Genomic DNA, 9,395 nt, shown 5'->3' with positions numbered 1-9,395 from the left:
GTCGATTGGCCCGTTCAGTTTGCACTCCTGTGAAATGCTGCTCATGAACGGCTTTTCTCTACGTGAAAGCTGAAAAGAACTGCTTGTATTTAAAAAGTGACACATTTGTGTGAATTTGACGAAGGGGTACGTGCAACCAAGCACACAGCTTGGTAGGAGGTTACTGCTATTCAGGAGGGACAGATACCCTAATGGTTTTAGTGCTTTTCTAAATGTGGGAAGAGGCAAGAATCCAGGTTCATACAAATTTTCTCCTGAAAATGTGGAACTCTCTGAGGGCCACTTCTGGCCCAGGGTACAAAGTGTCTCATCCTGATCTTAGCCCTGAATTCCTTTCAGGGCGTCCTGTAAGTCAGCGATTGTGGTGGTTGAGGACTTAATTCTTGTACAACTGAATGGTGGGCAACTTTCTTTATGTTACAATCCCCCCTCTTTTGGTCGTAATTTTGACCAAGGTTTAGGAGGCATTTCATGACCAATTTATCCCACGGCACCTGGAACACTCATTCCCAGTTCAGGTGAGGATTTCATTGATAGGCCACTCAATGTGCTGTTACTGGACTAGGCCCTGTTAACAGTAGCCCAAAGCCACTGGGTCACCTGTCCTACTAGTCTGTTATGGTCCAGGAAATGGTTCCCTCTTGTAGCGTCTTCCCATATCTCGAGTTATACTAGTAAAATCACCGATCTTATAGAACTATGCATTTGACAATTGTTTTAGACGCTGTCCTGTGCCTGCCTGCCCTTCCTGGGAAGGACCTGCTCATGATTTTCTGAGCTGAGAATCTGACTCTGTTCTACTTTACACACAAGTTATTTCTATATGGCTTTAAGATAGGCTGAATTTTGCAGGAATAGAACAACGACGTGATTCTAGGAAAGCTTGTTCTCACAGTTATTCAGAAGTTTACCAAGAATTCTCTGATATTTTGGAAAATCCAATCTCCTGGTAAAGTGGCTCAGAGTTTCTGAATTGCCAGTTAATGCACCAGGATTGCTGTCACCACAGTAATTCGAATTCTATACAACAATGCCTATTTGTCCTCATTTAAAAACATTAAATATAAAGTTTGAAGCGAGTTGAATGTTACCTGCCTTTTCTTAAATCTAAATTGAAGAAAAATTTAAGCAAACATCTGATTACTTAGTGTAGTTTAAGCCAAGCATTCACCTATTATATTATTTCATTAAAATGTATTTATCTTTAATTCTCCTCTCTATTGTAACTGTAGCTGCATACACACATATACATAACTATACTTAAATTGTATGTGTAGAGAGATTATCTTATCTCTGCCTCTGATTTCAGAAAGTGAGGGGAGCATTACAAAGTACTTGGTATAAAAGGGGTGAGTGTCTGATGGGCTGACAGAACACCCATGACATAGCATTTCATTCCCTCTAAGGTACTAGAATCCAAAAGACAGACAATAAAAAGGAGAGAACTTGGAACCTTCAAACAGCGCTAGTGGGAATGTGAAATGGTGCCACCATTTTGGAAGACAGTCTGGCAGTTCCTCAAAATGTCAAACATGTAGTCACTACAAGACCCAGCAATTCCACTCCTACGTATAAACCCAAGAGAAAGGAAAACACACGTCCACACAAACACTTGTACATGCATGTTTATAGCAGCATGATTCACAACAGCCAAAATGTGGAAACCACCCAAATGACCATCAACAGGTGAACAGAGAACAAATAAACGCAATGTGCTCCATCCAAACAATAGAATATTACTCAGCCATGAAAAGAAGAGAAGCACTGACACTCGCTACAGTGCTGACAAAACTCGAGAACACAATGCTCAGTAAGAGAAGCCAGACACAGAAGGACACTGTCTTAGTCTGCTTGGGCTGCCATAGCAAACTACCAGGCTGGGGGCTTCAACAACAGAAATGTATTTCCTACAGTTCTGGAGGACAGAAGTCTGAGATCAGGATGCCACTACAGTCAGGTTCTGGTGAGGATCTCTTCTTGGTTGTATGTGGCATCTTCTCCCTGTGTCCTCACATGGAGGAGATGTGAGGGAGCTCTCTGACGTCTCTTTTATAAGGACACTAATCCCATAATAGGGGCTCCACGCTCATGACCTAATCACTTCCCAAAGGCACCACCTCCTAATACCATCACCTTGGGGGTAAGGATTTCAACAAGTGAATTTTGGAGGGACACAAACATTCAGTCAAGAACAACCACAAACTGATTCCATTTATATCAAATGTCCAGAAAAGGCAAATCCACAGAGACAGGAAGTGGGTTAGTGGGCTAGGGGAGGTGGAAGGGGGTCTCCTTTTTGGGGGATGAGAATGTTTTAGAACCAGATGGAGGTGGTGCTGGCACAACACTGTGAATGTGATAAATACCACTGAGTTGTCCAATTTAATGGTAAATGGTGAATTTTATGTTACATATATTTTAATCACAGCTAAAAAAAATAATTATTCGTCACATCAACATCTTGACACCTCAAGGAATTTCCATTTCTGCCAAGAGATCCTGTCTGCTTGCCCATGTGATTTCTGGGGCCCCGGGTGACCTCGTGTGGGCCGTGGAGTGTAAATGAGGGCATGAACAACCCCTCACAGGGACGATCCAGAAGCAGACCCAGGGCTCGTCCCCAGTAGCACAGGACAGAATCCATTTGGATTTATCAACGCACTGTGAACAGCCCCATGGGGCCAGTGGCCGTGTACTGCCTGATTGCAGCCCTGGACACCGGGGCCGTGGCCCGATCCCCCTCACCCCAAGACTGGGACCTTCCAGGTGAAGCAAATGGCACTGCAGTCAGTGCTTGGGAGCTGCTGGAGCACGGGCCCAGCCACAGAGCAAGGCTGGAGCATTTCCAGCTACCTGCAAACACGCATATTAGAAACATGATTTTTCCGTAACGCACAGGAGACCTGAAAGTGTGTTTTCTCAGGTAAACTGATAATACCACCCCCTTCATGTGTGGGCGCCGCCCTTATGGTGGCAGAGTTGAACACTTACCCCTCCCCCACCAGAACTGACCTCCAAGGCCTCCTGGGGATCCTCCCCAAACCCTGAGGATGTGTCCTGCCTGAGGCTCCTGACACAATATACTCCCACTCAGGCCGGCCTGCAGAGGTCACACAGAGGTCGGGCCCTGAAGCAGCAGGATGTGACCCTGGACACAGGCATGCCCACACTGCACAGACTGCGTCCCTAAGAACAAGTGTCAGGTTACTTCTTTGGGCCATGCCCCTGTCCCGCTCGAGGTGCAAGGCCCACCCCACTGCCCGGCCCGCGTCCCTTTCTCTGGGGCACCTGCGGGACTCAAACCCGCACCTTGCCCAGCCCTGCCTCCCCACCATGTAAGGCTGTCAGCATAACTGATGCCATCCTGGGCTCGTCCTTCCGCTGACCTTACCCAGGACTGTACTGTGTGGTCAAACACTTCTCTGTCCTCAAGCCTTTTCTAGTTAATAGAGGCTGTTTAGTAATTATCAGGACCAGGTGGCCTCTATGCTTTGTTAGTCCCCAAACAAGGAAGACCTTCGCTGATGTGTTCCCAGTGCCCATGAGGTCAGTTACCCATTCATGAACCTTGACTTAGGAATGTACGTCCTGTTTCCAAGCACCCCCCACCCACAAGTTAACCATAAATTGTCCCGGTGACCCTTTGGCCATACAGAGTGCAGCTACACATGCTTCCTTCCAATTGTTGTCCAATCCCATCCTGTGAGTAAACTACCCAATGATAAACTGATCCTTTAATTACCTGGAGCTGCCTGCCTCTTTCGGTCTCATGATGCCCTGTCAGTTCGGTGGGCACTTCTCTTTCCCTCCATCCTCTAACACCTCACCTACTCCTGTGGGTTCAATAGTATCCCCCCCCAAATTTATATCCATTCCTACCCCAGAATCAGGCCTTATTTCTGAAACAGGGTGTCTGCAGATGTGGTTAACATGAGGTCATGCTGGATTAGGGAGAGCCCTAAATCCAACAGCTGGTCCTTATAAGAAGAGGGAAATCTGGACACAGACAGAGGAGAAGTCACGTGACGATAGAGGCAGAGGTGGGGGTGATGCGGCCCCAAGTCCAGGAGCGCCAAGGATTTCTGGAAACCACAGAAGCCGGGAGAGGCCAGGGCAGATTCCCTGAAGTTCCAGCAGGAACCAACCACACCTTCATTTTGTATTTCCAGCATCCAAAGCTGCGAGAGGGAAATCTCTGCTCTTGTGAACCCCCCAGCTTGTGGCATGTTGTCACGGTCGCCCCAGGACCCCCACACCTGCCAGATGATGAGGCACGAGGCATCTGAGGAAAGAGCCCCTCGGTATCTGGATAAGCATCTCTACACACACGTCTGGGTGCTGAAGATGGAGGACATGCAGCTGCCTCCCCACCTGAGCTGTGCCTCATGCTGGCCTTGCTGTCCAGCTCACTCCTGTTGTATGTCCAGTGGATGACCCGCCTCTGTTGATGCAGGCGCCCCACCGCTGTCCTGCGACGTCCCCACGCACATCCCACCCACAGGCTGTGCTCCGGCCCTGGCCGCTCAGCAGCCTCAGCTTGGCTGCAATGACAGGTCAGGGGACCTGCTGGCCCCTCCCAGACCAGGGTCGGTGCCTGAAGCAGGAGGCCCTGGGCAGCCGCCAGGTGAGGCCTGGAGCAGGCACCTCGAGCTCCTCAGGGCCCTGATGCAGCCCCATGTGCCACCAACCCCACACACTCCCCGGCAGGCTGGAGGCTCCGTGTCCCCAGGTACTAGGCACTTCTCGAAGGCGGCCCTGGGATGTGTCTTCAAACCTCTCCACGTTTGGCTCAACCTGGCTGGGAGCCCAACGGACGGCCGCCTTCGTAGGAGCAGACAGAGGGCATCCCTGAGGGCCCCGTGCCTCTGCCCCTAAGTGACCCCGCACTTCGCAGACCAGGCCGTCCTCCTCTGACCGCCACGCCCCCCCGCCAGCTCCGGCCCGGCCCTCTAGAGACTCCTCACTCCCCGGAGGGAAGGGCTCACTGCCCCTCGGCCTCCCTCTCACCTCTGCCTGTCCGTCCATCTTCCCTGAGTCACGACACCACTTCCTCCGTGAGGCTTCTGGATTCCGGCCTGGGGCCCCGCCCCCCACACGCCCCCACGAGCTGTGTCGACCACCAGGATTGGTCACCTCAAGAGGCCCCGGAAGACGGACTCCCACGGACCTCAGAATGGGACTTTGTGTGCAGATGGGCCACCGCAGAGGTGCCGGGGTTGAGATGACGTCACTGACCTGTAATTGGGGGGTTCCTCATGGGGGGAATTTGGACACAGACACATGGGGGAGAAGGCGATGTGACGGCAGAGACACAGCTGGGGCTGGGAATGGCGTGGGACCTATTGACCCCAGAACCCGCGAGAGGAGCGGGCCCCCAATACCTTGACCTCGGGCTCCAGGCCTGAGAGTAGGCGTCCCCTGTCCCAACCCCACACCCCGTCTGGTGTTCTGTGCTGGGGCCGCAGGAATCCCACACCCGGCCTGCGGGGGGCGGCGCTGTGCTTACACCCAGGACTGTCACCGGCCGCCTCCCCTCTGGGCATGACGCCCACTCCTCCTCGGGGAGGGACCCAGGACCCCTGTCCCACACGTCCCTGTCACGGCGACCTCCTCCCCTCACCCAGCAACCCCTGGGGCATCTCAGACCCCAGAAAGGAGCTGCAGCGGTGTGGTGACCACGGTGAGTGGCCGCAGGCCACAGCACCCACCCCGAGACCTGAGTGTGGCCATCTGAGAAGCGATCCACCAGCCCCTGACCCAGGCGCCCCGTTTCACAGGGCAGGTCCTTGTGCCAAGTTCCGGGAGGGGGGTGTCAAGCAGGGGTGACTGAGGCCTGTGAACATGTGGGCCAGAGAGGTCCTCCCCAGGAGCCCAGGCACAGCTAGGCCAGGCCAAATCCATCCCTCCCTGCCTGTACCCCACGGAGTGAGGATAAAGCCCCAGTGACCCCCAAGAAGAGACATGACAACCAGAGGACTAGACCACCCACAGACCGGGGACTGAGTGTCCGCCTCATTCCCTCAGAGAGAACAATGTCTTCACCGGGGCTTCCAGACTGGCCCTTGTCCCCACAAACACCCAGCTTCAGTGAACCGGTCAGACAGAAAACCCTCTTCCAGCATCCCCTGTGTTAATAGACCCAGCCTTCGGGGGAGGCGGGGCCGGCCTGAGGGAGGATGCATGTGCTCCAGCGCCGGACACTCACTGCCCGTCCCCTTGCCCACCCCCTGTCCTTCTCCTGCGCCCTGTGGTCTCACCCCCTCCAGAAACCCTCCTCTCCAGGCTCCCAGCACCCACATTTCCCACCTCAACCCCATCACTCTCCAGTTTGCCTGTTTTCCCGCCGGGTGAAGAGGAGAGCAAATGTCCCGCACTGGTGTTTTCAGCAGTGTACACGGGGCTTCCTTTCTCTTCCTGGCGGGGGTCTGGCTGGACACCAGGTGGCTTCCAGCGGTGCGGGGCTAGGCGCCGCCCTGCAGGGAGCAGCCCTGATCCCCGCGCCTACAGCGCTGCCTGCTGGACACTGGGTGGTTTCCAGCCCTGTGGGGCTTGGGCGCCACCCTGCAGGGATCAACCCTGATACCCCGCCTACAGCGCTGCCTGCTGGTCTCTCCGTCCTCCCGTCAGGCACAGTCTTCACCTTCCCCGCTGCCTCGGATGGTCCCTCTCCACACTGTCCGGCGATCAGCCCCTCTTCGCCACCGCCATCACCCCCAGCTCCACACCCCTCGTCCAGCCTCAGGGATGACCCAGGACCGTTCCTGGGCCCCCCCGCCTACCCAGGCTTGGTCAGTGTCCTCAAGCCACCTGTGCAGACGGGTGAGGATCCCCTCCAGATGCTCCCAAAGGCTTCACCCCAACATCCTCCCTGGGGTAGGCTCCATGACCTGTCAGTATATTCCACCCTCACCAAGCCCCCAAGTACATGCCAAGGACAGGCATCAAGCCTGCTGCGTGCTCTGCTGTGCATCCTTCTGTATACACAGACATGACCCTCCCCCAGGATGCAGGAAAGGCAGCTCTACCTATTGATGTGGGGAGATGGACTGACCACAGGGCGGATGTTAGCTCTCAGCTCACCAGGCAAGGGCAGCAGTATTCTTGCTCCGTGGACCCTTTCTCACCCAGCCTGACCATGACCCGGCTTTGTTCCCACCCCCGTTGTCCCTCCATTGGCCTCGCTCTTGTGAGCAGAGCAGGACAGCATGGTCAGTGGTCACGGGCTGAGACACACAGACACTGGCTGACCTGCGTGCACCCATGCTGACCACACGGAATGGGCACTGCATCAGGACCCGTGCGGTGTGGGTTCACCTGCCCACAGATAGGCCGGGCCTCTGCTCCTGGCCCCAGAGGTCACCTTGAGTCTGATGGGAATGTCCGTGTTCCATGGACCTCACTCCAGGCTGCTGTGTGCTGACGGCGTTATGCATGGTGGGGCTTCCTGAGTCGCCCCAGGGGCTGGAGGCCAAGGTCAGGCACAGGTGGTCCCCACATTGACGTGACAGACCGCAATAAACCTTGAACCTCAGGACTCAGGTGGGCTTCCCTGGGCTGCCACAGTCGAGGATGCTGGACCCTGCTCGTCCCCTCTGTCCTCGCTGATTTTAACTTGCATCCTTCACCATAATATACCCTGAGTATCACAGCTTCATGGAATTCTAGGAGCCTCCAAGGAAAAAGAAGCCGGGGAGGGGGTCTCTGGGTCCCCGACTCTGCAGTCAGGGCTAGAAGACGGTGGGGAGGATCTTGGGGCCCTGGAATCTGAAGGGCCCCCCTACCAGGGGAGGGGTAGGAGACCCTGGGTGGTACTTAAGCTGAGTCCAAGGCCCTCCTAGGAAGCATCCTAGCCCCTGTGGATCCCAAAGAGGCCGGCTCCCTCCTCCCCTCAGCCCCCAGGCCTGGTCCCTGCTCTTGAGAAATTCCCTAGGGTGGGGTCCTGGTGCTGGAGGTGCCCCAATGCTGTGGCTTCCTGAGCCTCCAGTGAGGATAACGGGAGTGAGGGAAACCTTGTTCACAGAAAGGGAGCTTCTGCCAAAAGAAAGTTTTGGCCTGCTGCCCCCGCCCTCAGGTGCACTGGGACAGGAACGTGAGAGCGAGGCTCCCTCCCCTCCCAAGACACACAGGACACATGGGCGCTGGCCACTGGACTCCCACACAATATTAAAATCTCCCACGCAAGCCTGTTGGGTGAGAGACACAATTTAAACACTATTAATGGGGCCAGGGGGGGCCAGAGGGTGAAGCTGGGGGTGGGGAGAGTTAGAAAATCACCCAAGGATGTGCTCTCTCTGCAGCGACCCCCCAGGTGGGCCCAGGTGGAGGTGGACCCCTCAAGTCAGAGCCCACATTCTGGGTCTTTGGGGGACAAATAGCCAAGCACCCCTAGTACTTGCCTTCACCTGCTGCAGTTAGGGCCTGCCCTGTCTTCTTCATGGCCAAGTTCTAACACCTCCCAGAAGGCCTCTTTGGAGTTTATGAGATGGGGATGTCCATGGCAGGACTGGAGGGTCTGTGGTGGGCTGGAGGCCATGTGGCAGGCAGGAGGGCTCCCACCGATCTTAACGGTCCACACCTCCTGGTCATAGGCCTGCACAGAGTCCACCAGGCTGTGGATGTGGTAGAAGGTGCCGGGGACCAGTCCAGCCCATGCAGGTGTCTGACCACCAAGCAGTCAGTGTGGGGTATTCACAGGGAGCCCTGGCCATGGTCCCACGCTCCTGGGAAGGACACTTCAGCATGGTCCCTGGAATGACCAGGAGGTCAGCCAGCAACGCCCCCAACCCAACCTCACTGTTACCACAAGAAACAAAAGACAGCTCCGTGCAGATAGACAGAACATCACCAGCCTGATGCTGAAGAAGGTCGGCTGGCATCTGGGAACTGGGTGCTATAGTGGGTTGAATGGGGGTCCCCCCCAAATTTACGTCCACATCATGCCCCCCAGAATCTGAGAATGGAACCTTTTTTGGCAGTAGGGTCTTTGCAGGCATAATTAGTTACGGATCTGGAGATGAGGTCATCCGGGATCAGGCTGGCCATAAATCAGTGACAGTGTCCTTCTAAGAGACCAGAGGAGAGACACAGACACACAGGAGACACTATGTGAAGACAGAGGCAGAGACGGGAGAGATGTGGTCACAAGCCCAGGGACACCTGGAGCCCCCAGAAGCCACAAGAGGCAGGCAGCACCCTGCCCTGGAGCCTCCAGAGGGAGCGCAGCCCTGGGACACCTTGACCTCAGACATCTTGTCTCCGGGACTGAGAGAGGACAGGTTTCTGTTGTTCTGAGCCTCCGTTTGTGGTCATTTGCCACAGCTGTCCCAGGAAGTTAATTCAGCTGGTGAGCAGCTCCCTGCCCTGATCTAAACCCTCCTGCCTCCCGTTATGGGCAG

General features: G+C 55.1%; 1 pseudogene; it reads left to right on the top strand.

The window, feature by feature from the left end:
• The first annotated feature begins 2,675 nt into the window (after positions 1 to 2,675).
• Positions 2,676 to 9,395, top strand: part of LOC113606754 (AP-2 complex subunit beta-like) — a 76,696-nt pseudogene continuing 69,976 nt past the window's right edge.

This window comes from Aethalodelphis obliquidens, unplaced genomic scaffold, assembly GCF_003676395.1.
Source record: "Aethalodelphis obliquidens isolate GAN/ISIS:26980383/991018 unplaced genomic scaffold, ASM367639v1 scaffold45, whole genome shotgun sequence".
Lineage (NCBI taxonomy): Eukaryota > Metazoa > Chordata > Mammalia > Artiodactyla > Delphinidae > Aethalodelphis > Aethalodelphis obliquidens.
This window is presented reverse-complemented; position numbering and strand designations above follow the sequence as displayed.